Here is a 13,242-nt window from a genome sequence, read left to right as displayed (position 1 = left end):
GTCATGAAGTGCTCAGCCCAGGCGGGTGGGTTTGGATAGGACTGGTCTCATCGTGCCCTTGCTGCCACCAGAACTGTGCGTTTTAAGAGGTCAAATGACTTGTCAAGTTCAAAGCACTGGCCAGTGGTTGACCAGTGTGTCAGGCACACAGTTGGCTCCCCACCCTCAGAGGCCTTGAGAACAGAGGCAGGTGAAGAAACCCTTCCTGAAGGAGAGTAGAGAGACGGAGCCGTGGGCCCTGGGCGGGCGCAGGTGAGGGCAGGGGACTCAGACCATCGGTGGTGGCTTAGGGTGGGGGGACAGGGTGGGACCCTGGGAGGGCATGGATTCCTGGGTCCCGTTTTCTGCAAGACAGATGGGGGACCTTCACCTCCCCCCAGAGCGGGTCTTCCAGAGTGAGTCGAGTCCACCACAGAGGCGGGGTTGCACGGGGGAGTGGGGCCAGTGCACCCCCTGCGCGGGCACGCTCCCGGCAGGCACCCAGCTCCTCAGGACTCCGGGCTCACTTGGTGTGCGGTTGGCATTGTGCAAGGGCTCGCTTCCCAACTGTCCCGCAGAGAACAAGCCTCACACAAGGGGATTCTTCTGCTTTTATGGTTGTCAGGATAAAACACAAACGCTCGAACATGCTCACAGCCTCGGCCCCTCATTCTGGCTGCCCCTGGTCATGCCACCCCCACCCTGGCACCCCAGCCGCGCTGGCCTTCCCTGGGTTCCACAGGCCCTGGTTTACCCACCCTTCATTTCTTAGCATGCAAGGAATTTGCTTGGAGAAGCTTCCTCATGTCCCTTCCGGGATGGAATATTGTGCCTCCCACGTGCTAGGAAGCACTCTTCCACTGAGCTACGTCCCCAGCTCCCCACCCTTTTTTATTTTTATTTTTTGGTCCCAGGGATTGACCCGAGGAGGCTTCACCACTGAGCCACATCTCCGGTCCTATTTGATATTTTATTTAGGGACACGGTCTTGTGGAGTTGCTTAGGGTCTTGCTAAGTTGCTGAGGCTGGCTTTGAACTCACAATCCTCCTGAGCCACTGGGATTATAGATGTGCCCCAGGGCGCCCAGCCCCACCCCTTTTTATTTTGAGACAGAGCCTCCTTAAATTGTCCAGACTGGATTCAAATCTGTGACTGTCCTGCCTCAGCCTCCCCAGCAGCTGGATACTACTTGTTTTTTAAAGTCATGGTAAAATACACGTAACATAAAATTTAGCGCCAGAGCTAATGTTAATCCTATAGTTCCGTGGTGTTAGTGTAAGCACCCTCGGGAACCCTTTTCAGCTTGTGAAGCCGAGTCTACCCGTTCACTCCCCAGCTCCTTGCAAGCAACTTTCTGCTCCCTGTCCCTGTGGATTTGACTCCTGCGGGTACCTCGTGCAGGTGGAATCGGACTGCAATCATCTTTTTTGTGACTGGGTTAGTTCACGTAGCATAATGTCCTTAAAGCTGATCGCTGCCTTGGCAGGTGTCAGAACGTCCTTCCTTTAAAAGGCTGCATAGTATTCCGTTGCTTGCATATGCTAAATGTCGTTTATCCACTCATCAGTCAGTAGACGCTTGGGTTGATTCTGCTTTTTGGCTATTTTGATGGGTGCTGCTGTGTATATGGGTTACAAATATCTCCTCCAGAATGTGCCTGCGGTTCTTTGGGGAAGGTGCTCAGAAGCAGGAGTGCGGAGTCGGATGACAATCCTGTGTGATCTTTCGGTGGAGCCTCCTTTTCCTTTTCCAAAGCTTCAGCACTATTTGCATTCCCACCAATGGTGCACAAAGGTCAGGTCCTGATTTCTCCACGTAGGCTGTCTACCTTTTATTTTAAAATTTGGCCACAGAGAGTGCTACAGTTTAAATGTATGTATCTCCAAAATTCACATATCGGAACTTAACCCTCAAGGTGATGGTATTAAGAGGCGAGGCCTCATCTCAGACTAGGCCATGAGGACTCCCTTCCCAAGGAGGGCCTTAGTGAAGAGCTGGAGGGAGGGAGCTTGTCCATTTTGCTTCCATCTCTTCCAGCACATAAGGACACGGCGTCCCTTCCTGCTCTGTCATGAGCCTATGCAGCAATCTTGCTGCCTTGTTCTCTTGCTGTCTTGGAAGAGAACGCAAGTATTCATTCACCAGACACCAAATCTGCTGGCACCTCATTCTTGGGCTTTCCAGTCTTCCAAATTTGAGAAATGTATTTCTGTTATTTATAAACTACCCAGTCTAAGGTGTTTTGTTATAGTAGCAGGAACCGACTAAGGCAGAGAATATTTTGTTGCAGACAAGTTGTGGCCAGGATAGCATTCTAATCCGGCAGGTAAGCTTAATGAAGGTCAACTGCCCTAATGCACAAGGCAAAGCAAAGCAAAGCAAAGCAAAGCAAAACAAAACAAAATGACAAAACCTTGGGAATAAATCTAACCAAGGAGGTGAAAGACCACTATAATTAAAACCATAGAACACTGAAGAAAAAAAAAAAAAATCAAAGAAGATAGAAAGACCTCCCATGTTCATGGATAGACAGAATTAATATTGTTAAAATGGCCATACTACCAAAAGTAACATACAGATTCAAAGCAATTCCCATCAAAATACCAATGACGTTCTTCACAGAACTAGAAAAACCAGTCCTAATTTCATTTGGAAGAATAAAAGACCCAGAATAGCCATAGCAATGTTAGGCCTAGAAAGCAATGCTGGAGCATCACAATACCTGAGTTCAAATTATACTACAGAGCTATAGTAACAAAAACTGCATGGTACTGGCACAGAAACAGACAGAATGGAAGACACAGAGACAGACCCACACATCTGCAGTTATTTGATCTTTGATAAAAGTGCCAAACACATACACTGGAGAAAAGACAGCTTTTTAAATAAATGGGGCTGAGAAAACTGGTTATCCACTTGTAGAAGGATGAAACAAGACCCTTAATCTCTCACCCCGTGTTGGGAGAAATCCTAGTTCTTGGCTCACAGCAGTTAATGTCTCAAGTGTGTAAACTTGCAGGGAGGAGCATTCCGCTTCTCCTACCTAGGAAAGTAAACAACCGCCCCAAGTTGACCTAGTGTTACAAAGGGAACCTGTATAGGAGTCTGGTGGTCTGATCCCCATGGCACATTGTGATTGAGCAAGAAACTTATAAAACGTGTACCTGTTCCTGCAATAAATGAGTTTGCAGGCTGCTCACCACAAGCCCGCTTCCACCCAACTCCCGGAGTCTGGGGTCTTGACTCCGTGGCCCTTACCTGCGCCTGAGCTAGCCTGGCACCCCTACAACCCTGCACAAAAATCAACTCAAAATGGATCAAAGGCCTGGGAATTAGACCAGAAACGATGCAATTCCTAGAAGAAAATGTAGGGTCAACACTCCAGCCTGTAGGCACAGGGAATGACTTTCTCAGTAGGACCTCTAAAGCTCAGGAAATAGTGCCAAGAGTTGATAAATGGGATGGCATCAAATTAAAATGCTGCATAGCAAAGTATCGCACTCCCTGCCGGCAGAGAGATAAGACACAGGCCTGGTTCTTTTGAGCTCTTTATTTTGCGCGCTTCTTCCTCATAGTTCTTTCTTTGTTCTCCTTCTTTGTGGAACTTACACTCCAATATATACAGTACTTGTAACCAATCAGCATTTTCGCACGAGGGGAGAGCATTAACAGATACAGGCAGCGAAGGCAGGCATATAGTGGACCTGTACTGTCCATCAGGGAGCTTAGCCAATCCCTGGAACTTCCTCAAAATAATGTCAGTTGTTTGTGCAAAAGTTAACTGCTCTGGCTCACTGCCAGGCGCCATCTTAGCCTTGCCACACCTAGGGCCAGGGGTCCGGCCGAAACCCCGACAGTTCCCCCTTTTCTCTTTTAAAAAGAAAAGGAAAGCTCGGGACCGTGCCTGTCTTAGGCGGAGTGGTCAACCACCGTCCTTACCCGTCATCGGATAACTGTAGAGCATGCTACAGCTCCTGTCTTAGGTCGGTACAGTGGTCACCTCCTTCCTTACCCGTCTGGCTAGCGATCCAGCCTCGTGAGCCATACTTGTGGGGAACTGCCGGCCTCTAGGGCAGCCATGGCCTGATGGAAAATGATACGATCTCTAGCTTGATCTCGGCGCATGCGCATGATAAAGCGTGTGAGGAAGACAACAGCAACAACCATGAACATACAAAAGGCTCCCATACCTGCCCATTGTTTTACAAAACTGAAAGAAGAGGATAGCCAACTTAGCACTTCGGACATAGGGGCTACATTAACTCTAGTAGCATTGAGACTAACAATTTGAGATCTAAGAAAAGCAGTAAGATTATCAAATTCGTAAGACCAGTTTGTTTGTAGCTGAGCAGACAAGATTCTAGACAAGTTTGCTGCATAGCTGAAGTTATGGTAAGCTACAGGTGTAACGCACAGTCCCGCCAGATGATAAATACATCCCACGTTTAACAGTTCTTGTAAGATGTCCATTTGTTCTTGAAGTAAGTCCACTCGCTGGTTCATAAGGAGTATGCCTGCTGTTAGATGTTGGTTTAGGGTCTCTTTAGTCTGTAAGGTTGCAGCTATATTTTCGGCCAAGTGATTGACTGCTGTTGCTGTAGGTATGGCAGTTGCTAGTGCTGCTGTTGCAGAAACCACTATTGCAGTGACCATAGCCGCTGTGATGTCAAATTCTCTCCTGTTTCTTGATAGCAACACTGGCAATTTTGCATCTGTAACAGAGACTGGGACTGGTAGGAAGGTAGGAACACACATTAAGTCTGCCAGCAGGAACCTAGAAGCATTTTAACATTGAGGGATAGCACAAATCTGAAGTACAATTGAGAGAAGCAGTTGTTTTGTTACACAGTTGAACTGTTCCTCCTAAGAGACTAAAAAGAGGTAGTAAGTTAGTTTATTCCGTGGAAACACACAAACTGAGCCGCAGTTCCAGTAAAGCACCGGGTTACCCTTATTACCCAGAGTTAAAAAAAACCCCAAACAAAGAGACAAAGAGAAAGTTTATCTTTAGGGGACCTGAAGGTCTCCTCTATTCCCCCTTTTTGTTTATAAAGAACATTTTTGAGGGTGAGATGTGTATGTTCAACAATACCTTGTTTTTGTGGGTTATAAGGTACATCTATGGTTAGAGTTATTTTAATTTTAGTGAGGAATTGGTTCTTACCAATTTTAGTTTTTAAAGAAAAATTTAGACTTTATAACGTAGTACAAATTTTTAACAGTTGCTTAACCATAATTGTATAAACCCCTATTTTTAATAAAACTTAAGAGACACAAAGTTAAGAATGAATTGGTGTTTCTAAGAAATCCTTGTCATTTTACCATGTCATTTTACCATATAGATTAAACTTTGGCTTATATCAGAACATTAGTATTTCACCTTAGGAAAAACCTTAAATAGCTTTAGCTGTTTTACATACACACAACCAACTTAGTTACACACAGACTTGTTGAAACTTGCCCTTTGTTACACACAGACTTTTTTGTCCAGAAACATTTTCTTTTCCTTTTTATTAAATACATTTTTAAACCCAGAACCTTTTATATTCTCTTCCCTATTTGTTGACCCCTTTTTGTTCACATTCTGAAACAACTCTTATGAAATTTCTGAATTTAGATAAATCACCCTATTTTAATAAGATTAAATATTTTGTTGTTTATAGTACTCTTAATTGAAACACAGTTGAAACTTTTGGGACCCTTTGTATATAGAATTTCACTTGTTAGGACATAACTCTTAGTAACCTTGTTTCTAGTTTAGTGAGGACATAAAGTAATTGTAAACCCTTTTTATTTACCAACCTATGAAAACACCAATAATGTTTAAGTATGTTACCCCATGTAATTTAAGGAGTTAAAAGTACTTGATGTTATTTAACAATTAGCATTTCAACTTTGTAAATTAACCAGACGTCTCTACAAACACATTTGAGTAATCCCATACATGTTAACTCCAATTTATTTATTTTATAAAAACCAAGATATCAGACAAGTGTCCTGAACAGGATCCGTTGCCTCTTTCCTGCTGAAGAAAAGTCCTAGAAGCAATTGATATTAGACATTGTTTAACATTAACATTTCATTAGTTTGACCACCTGGAGACTTGTAAGTTATTTTTAAAAATATTTTACTTTTATTAGTTTACCCAATTTAAATTGAACCCTTTTAAATCACGTGAATAAAAGTATTTGGATCCATTTTTAAATTTTAATTTTAAGAGCGCTCAGTTTTGATGCAGATAAGACATAACACCAGACAGTACGACATACAAATAACACAAAATCAAAGGCCTTGTAATTTATAGGTGAATGTTCATTGCAATGAAACAGCTGTTTAAAAAACTTCAGTTGAATAAAAAATAGAACTGATCAAAAATAAAATCATTAACCTAGGTATGTAGGATTAAAATTATGAGCTCAAAAATACAGCATTAAAGAAAAAAAACAAAACAAAACAAGAATCCTGAAGAATAAGTCAGTTTTATGCAGCGGCCCAGGAATTTAAAACGGACACTTTTTTTCTTCTTTTCTTCTTATCTTTAGGTTACCCCCCTTTTCTCCTTGAGACGCTGTAGTTACATTCCAATGTGGCAGGGGGAGGGAGGATCACCCAGGACTTTTTAACCCTTTTTTTCCTGGTTGAGAAATCAGGTTAGGTTTGAATGCAGAAAATCACAAAACATTATTTTTTACTACTTTTAAGGAATGGAGCTGCTGAGCTCTCTGCCTAGGGGGACCCTCCCCTAAACTGATTTCCCTCTTTCTAACAAGTTGTTCCTTACACCCACTTTCATTTTTATTTTTGTTTGTCCCTGATCTTATTGACGCCCTTTTTGATGTTTTAGACCTTTTCTCTTATATTTTCTCCAAAACCTGACTGCCCTCAGTCAGAGGCTCCACAAAAGAGTGTTTTTTTTAACTATTGCCCACAGGTCTCGAGTCTTCACCGGTGTCAATGTCATCATTAATAGGGCGCTTAGACTGCATTGTTAGCTTCCCAAATGTCCTTTCTAGCTCCTCCCCTGAAAGTTCCTCTTTTGAATCTTCCCCTTCTGAGTTATTATTTCTTTCTGAGTTCTGAGAACAGAACCGTTTCTCTTTAATCTCTTCTAAAACCTGACTTCCCTCTTCCAGGGGTCCCTTTAGATTTTGTTTATCTTTATGTTGTAAGCAAGATTTAATCAGGAACCAAATGGCTAAAGTTCCAACAGGTAACAGCTTTTGCTTTTTTGTTATGCAAAAAAGATCCTCTCCCAGGTGCTTCCACTGAGGAATATATTTAACAACCCTTTATCTAAAAACCACGGAGAGACCTTTTTTATGGTATCAAGGAATGCTCAAGCTGTTCTGCCTTCAGCGGCATTCCGTGATTCCCCAACAACTCCCTAAGAGGCTGCTTCATTCCAGTCCCAGACAGTTCTGTTCCTATGATTAAATCTTACAGCACTAAGAGCTCCAAGCACACAAACAAGCCACACAACAAACACAAAAATAACACACCACACACACAGTTTGGTACCACTGCAATAAAAACACTTTCAATATGTAGACTCAATTTTTTCTGGGTTCTTTACCCTTCACTGCCGGCTACCAATGACGGACTCAAGGTCATAAATGAACTACCAATGACGGACTCAAGGTCTTAAAATGAAATACCAATGACGGACTCAAGGTCTTAATATGAAATACCAATGACGGACTCAAGGTCTTAATATGAAATACCAATGACGGACTCAAGGTCTTAATATGAAATACCAATGACGGACTCAAGGTCATAAATGAAAATAAATAATTACCTCTTACTTTATCTGTAGATTCCCGGGTTTCGGCGCCAGCTATCGCACTCCCTGCCGGCAGAGAGATAAGACACAGGCCTGGTTCTTTTGAGCTCTTTATTTTGCGCGCTTCTTCCTCATAGTTCTTTCTTTGTTCTCCTTCTTTGTGGAACTTACACTCCAATATATACAGTACTTGTAACCAATCAGCATTTTCGCACGAGGGGAGAGCATTAACAGATACAGGCAGCGAAGGCAGGCATATAGTGGACCTGTACTGTCCATCAGGGAGCTTAGCCAATCCCTGGAACTTCCTCAAAATAATGTCAGTTGTTTGTGCAAAAGTTAACTGCTCTGGCTCACTGCCAGGCGCCATCTTAGCCTTGCCACACCTAGGGCCAGGGGTCCGGCCGAAACCCCGACAGCAAAGGAAATAATTAAGGATGTGAAGAGAGAACCTACAGAATGGGAGAAAAATCTTTGCTAGTTACTCTTCTGACAGAGGATTAAAATTCAGACTATACAAAGAACTCAAATATTAAATAGCCTAATTAATAAATGGGCAAATGAATTAAACAGACACTTCTCAAAAGAAGAAATACAAGGGTCAACAAATACTTGAAAAAATGATCAATATCAGGAGTGGGGATATAGCTGAGTTGGTAGGCCCTGGGTTCCATCCCCAGCACTGCCAAAAAAAAAAAAAAAAAAATCAACATCCTTAGCAATTAGGGAAATGCAAATCAAAACTACACTGAGATTCCATCCTCCCTGGTCAGAATGACTATTAGCAAGAATACAAACAATAAGCCAAGTGGTGCACACCTCTAATCCCAGCAGCCCTGGAGGCTGGGGTAGGAGAATTGCAAGTTCAAAGCCAGCCTCAGCAACTTAGTGAGACCCTGTCTCAAGATAATAAATAAATAAATAAATAAATAAATAAATAAATAAATAAATAATAAGACTGGGGATGTGGCTCAGTGGTTACATACCTCTGGGTTCAATACCTGGTACCTAAAGAAAAAAAAAATATAAACAACAAACGTTGGAGAGGTCGTGGGGTGGGGGGAAAAGAACACCTTTACACTGTCGGTGGGACTGTAGATTAGTATGACCACTGTGGAAGTCGGCCTGGAGGGTCCTCAAAAGCCTAGACATGGATCCGCCGTATCACCTACTATACCACTCCTCGGTGTTCCAAAGACTTCAAGTCATCGTACTACAGCAATACTGCATGCCCCTGTTGATAGCAGCGTCATTCACGATGGCCCGACTGCAACCAGCCTCGGTGTCTGTCGGTGGCTGAATGGATAAAGAAAATGTGGAATACACACACAATGGAGTTTTATTCACCCATAAAGAAGGATGAAACGATGTCCTTTTCACGAAAATGGATGGAATTGAGAACATTATGTTAAGAAAAATAAGTCAAACACAGAGGGTCAAGGGCCATATGTGTTCTTCTCCTGTGTGGAAGCTGGAGAGGAACGAGGAAAAGAAACGGGGGGAGGGCGGAATCTCATAAAAGCAGAGGGAGTTCAGCAGAGAAAAGAGAACAGGGCGAGGGAGAGGAGAAATACCGGGGAATGGTGTGAGCTGAATTATGGTGTCACATCGTGTGCACTTCTGAATATGTGACCACAGATCCCACCGTTATGTACAACCACAGTGCACCAAGAAGACCCTGTGAGGGAAGAGGGCGGAGGAGGCAGCTCAGTGGCGGAGTGCCCCCGAGTTCAAGCTCAGTGCCAAGAAAAAAATTAAAAAAAGGAGAGAGGAAAAAGAAATTTATCTTTTAAAGTTTATCACCGTCAATAGTAATTTGACAATGAAGTTAAATCTGACAATAAAATTAATAATAATAAGTGTGTACACCCCCAGAAAAAGAAATTCTTGGTGATTCATGAATTCAGGGCGATTATGCAGCTTTAGGGATATTTTGGACAAAAATGTGGGGATTTTCCTTTTATTTAAGGCTTCTGCCTCTCGGAGGTCTTATGCCGGGTGGGTTGTATGTGTGGACAGCGGCATAATCCAGCTCTCGGGTGGATGGGCCAGTTGAGTTCCGTGGGCAGTGGAGAGAAACCTCCCTGGGGCCCGTGGGGGGTCCATACCCTGCTGGGTGTGGCCCCCGCCCACCTGGGCTGGGCAGGACCCGCTGGCTGGGCCTCCAGCACACACTTCTGCAGGGCCACTGCCTTTCGGATTGGCATGGCGAGTGTTGGCAATGGTGGTCTATTGCTGAGATGGTGGCTCGTTGATTAGTCTGAGTGCTAGAAATGGGCTCCTGGTGAAGCTGCAGGTCCTCATGTCCCAGAGTTGGTTGCAATGTTTTAGAGACTCCCTGTCTTCCACTACCAGAGACTACGAAAGGAGTGGGGCTCTTCCTCCACCCTGGGAATGGTCCCTGAGGCTTGACTCTGAAGACTCCAGAATATGCACCCCATTTATTTTTAACTCCGGGCAGTTGAGAAACAGCAGATTCAGGAAGAGCTCTCTGCCCTCCCACATCTGCCTAAAAGCAGGACTTACATTCCCCAGGGGTAGGGTGCCTTCCTTGTACCAGGAAGAGGTGACCAATTCTTATCATGGCGACAAGATGAATGTACATAAGTAGCCCTCACTAAAATAACCCTTATCTTCCCTTGGTTTCCCCCACATATTTCCTAGTCACCTTCTACAATTTATTGCTCCTAAGAGTCCCAACCCACTTTCCTTTGTGTGGTCACTTCTCCACAATTTATCATCCTTTGCTAAAATGATATATAATCCCCCAAGTATAAACATTTCTTTGAGCTTTCCTTTTCTTCTCTGAAGCCTCTGCACACATACAAATATTAACATCAATGAAAACTGTGTGCCTTTTCTCCCATGAATGTCTTTTGCTGTTTCATTTGCAGGCCCCACTAACTGAACAAAAGAGGATAGAGGAAAAGGTTTTTCCCTCCCCTGTTTATTAAACAGTCCTGTTTCCAACTATGGGTCTGGAGGATTTCTAGTGGCAGCTACAAGGTGGCAGGTAGTGACTATATTTATCTGAAAGGACAGACAGCAGGAATTCTCTGAGCACAGAGAAAGGTTTGTAGCAATGTGTTGTGCTAACTTGCTAATAAAAGTTATTCAACACCATGCATATAGCAGCATTTGGCCTGAGACAGTCTTCCTCTAGAGTTTGGGGGTGAGGTTGTGGGGGCATTAATATCCTGAGTTACACTTGACCAAATAGGCTTTGTTCAGTTTTCCCATCTGCCAGTGTAGGGGTTTCTGAGGCTGTCCTCCTGCAGGTGAAAACAGTCAGTGTGACTCGGGACACTCTCTGACTCTGGCCCTGGAGTGATCTACTTTTTATATCAGCAGTTTTTGATTTCATTGCGCCCCAGGGTCTCTGGCAGCACTGGGGCAGATCCCTCTGAGTCTGAACTCCCTCGGTCTTGGGTAAGGTCTGAGGCTATGCACTTTTGAGAAGGATCTCAGGTGAGTCCTAGGATGGAGCTTCTATGTCACATTTTGAGACTCGAGACAGGGTGTTTAAATGGGAGGATTGCAGGAGACTGAGCACCAAAGCCTGCCTGCCCCGCAAGGAGGAAAGGCTGGACGGGGCTGCCTGGTGGTGGAGCGCCAAGTCCTTGGTATTTATGGACTCCATCCTGCGCCTGCGTGTCTGTTAGGGAGAGATGATGACTTGACGTTTTCAGTGGGCTTAAGGCAAGTCATTGGAAGTCACGCTCACCACCTGAGTATCTGTTCTAAACACTCCTGCAGGAGGAATGTGCTTTTCATTCCACGCCCAGGCTCCTTCCCTCTCTCCATCTCCCTGCTGCCCTGGGATCCACCTCAGGCACTTTCTGAGTCTGGGGAAAGGTGGCTGAGTGCGCAGGTGGAGGCTTTGCAGGGGGTTGGTAGGGAAAGGGTCGGCCTTGCCTCACTCTCTTGGTCTCTTCTGAGTGAACACAGAAAGCAAAATCATTGGCCGTGGGGAATTGAAGGATGAGCCCAGGACTGGTCAGAAAATCCCTCCCCCGAGGTTTTCTAGAAAGGAATCCTCTGCGGATTGCATTTCCAGCTTGCCGCTCTTTCTGTACAGTTTTGGTCAGTGGGGCTGCGGGGACAATCAGTGTACACGTGGTCACCCGCTGGACTACACCAGCACGTAGATGTTTGTAGATGGACCAAAACATCCTGCTGTGTGGAGCTGCTCCCGGGTGCGTTTAAGTGAAGAAGTCGGGATGGTTCATGCTGCCATTTGAATGTAGTGGTTGTTCCTTACACTCTGGGAAAAGAATATTCCAGAATGTGCGTTTTTGGGGAGCGTGATGGTTGCTATCTATGATTGTGTGAAGAGGCAGTCCTTCCCCCTGATGGAAGGGCCCGGGGAACCCAGGCCGCAGGAGCCACATGCCTCTGGCAGACCCAAGTGTCCACTGCTGGTTCAGCAGAGTGGCCACCTTCCGTCTCTCCCCAGCCTTGGGCTGCCACCATCACCTGTGCTCTTGACGTCTGCCTGGTCTGCTTCCTCCCAGGCAGGTAGTATTTTAAGAAAATGCCTGAAAGGGTCACGTTCCAAGACGTCCTCAGGCAGCAGGGAAAGTGTCTCTTGGTCTCATTTGTTTGGACGCCTCTGCCAGGTTTTTCCTTATAACCCCCCAGATGGTGTCTTGGCCTCCTCCAAAGATTCCTTGTGTTGATTTAAACCAGTGTGGCAGAAAATCTGATGTCATCCACAGTGGCTACGCTGAGACCCTCACCAGGGTCCACATGGAGCCACGGTGGCTTTAAAATATTCTGACTGTCCGTGACCATGGTGAGTCAGGTTTCTCGGCTGCATTTAGCAGTCACTAAATTTTGGCAAAGGAGTCTGGAGCTCCTGTGGACATTCCGTAGATACACCTTTCTGAGTGACCGTGGGTGAAGCAAGTGAGTCAACCTGCCAGTCTCCTCCATCTCTAGGTACCTCAGGGTTTCCCTGCCTTCAGGAAACTGTGACCCGTGAGTACTGGGGAAGGAATTCTGCTCCTGGGAAAGGCGGCCCAGCTAGCCTCTGGGAAGTTTTGGAGTGCGAGGCTCCAAGGGAGACCTACAGCCCCTGGAGCCCTTGGAGGGGCGTGTGGGAGGATTGTGGCCAGAACAGTCATGCCCTGGGGCGGTTGCTAGGGTGAGAGGTGTCCCCCACAGCTGGGTAAGCATCTCAGAATGGGCTTAGAGGTCAGGAGCAGGCACCAGAGTGAGATCTTAGGTAGACGTTTTCAGATGTTCTAGAAAGCAATTTTTTTTTTTTTTGCATATGAATGCCAACTCAAGTTTATTTCAGTTTTATGAATTAAGATTTTATTTACTGAAAGTTATAAATTCAGCCAAATCCTTCTTTAGTTTTTAAGTTCAACTTAAGAACCTAATTAGTTTTCATTCCAACGTGATTTAACACCTCTCTTTTCTTTCTTTTTCTTTTTTTGGTACTGGGGATTGAACCCAGAGGGAGCTTTACCACTGA

Source organism: Sciurus carolinensis, chromosome 7, assembly GCF_902686445.1.
Source record: "Sciurus carolinensis chromosome 7, mSciCar1.2, whole genome shotgun sequence".
NCBI classification, from domain to species: Eukaryota; Metazoa; Chordata; class Mammalia; order Rodentia; family Sciuridae; genus Sciurus; species Sciurus carolinensis.
Note: the sequence above shows the minus strand (reverse complement) of the source record.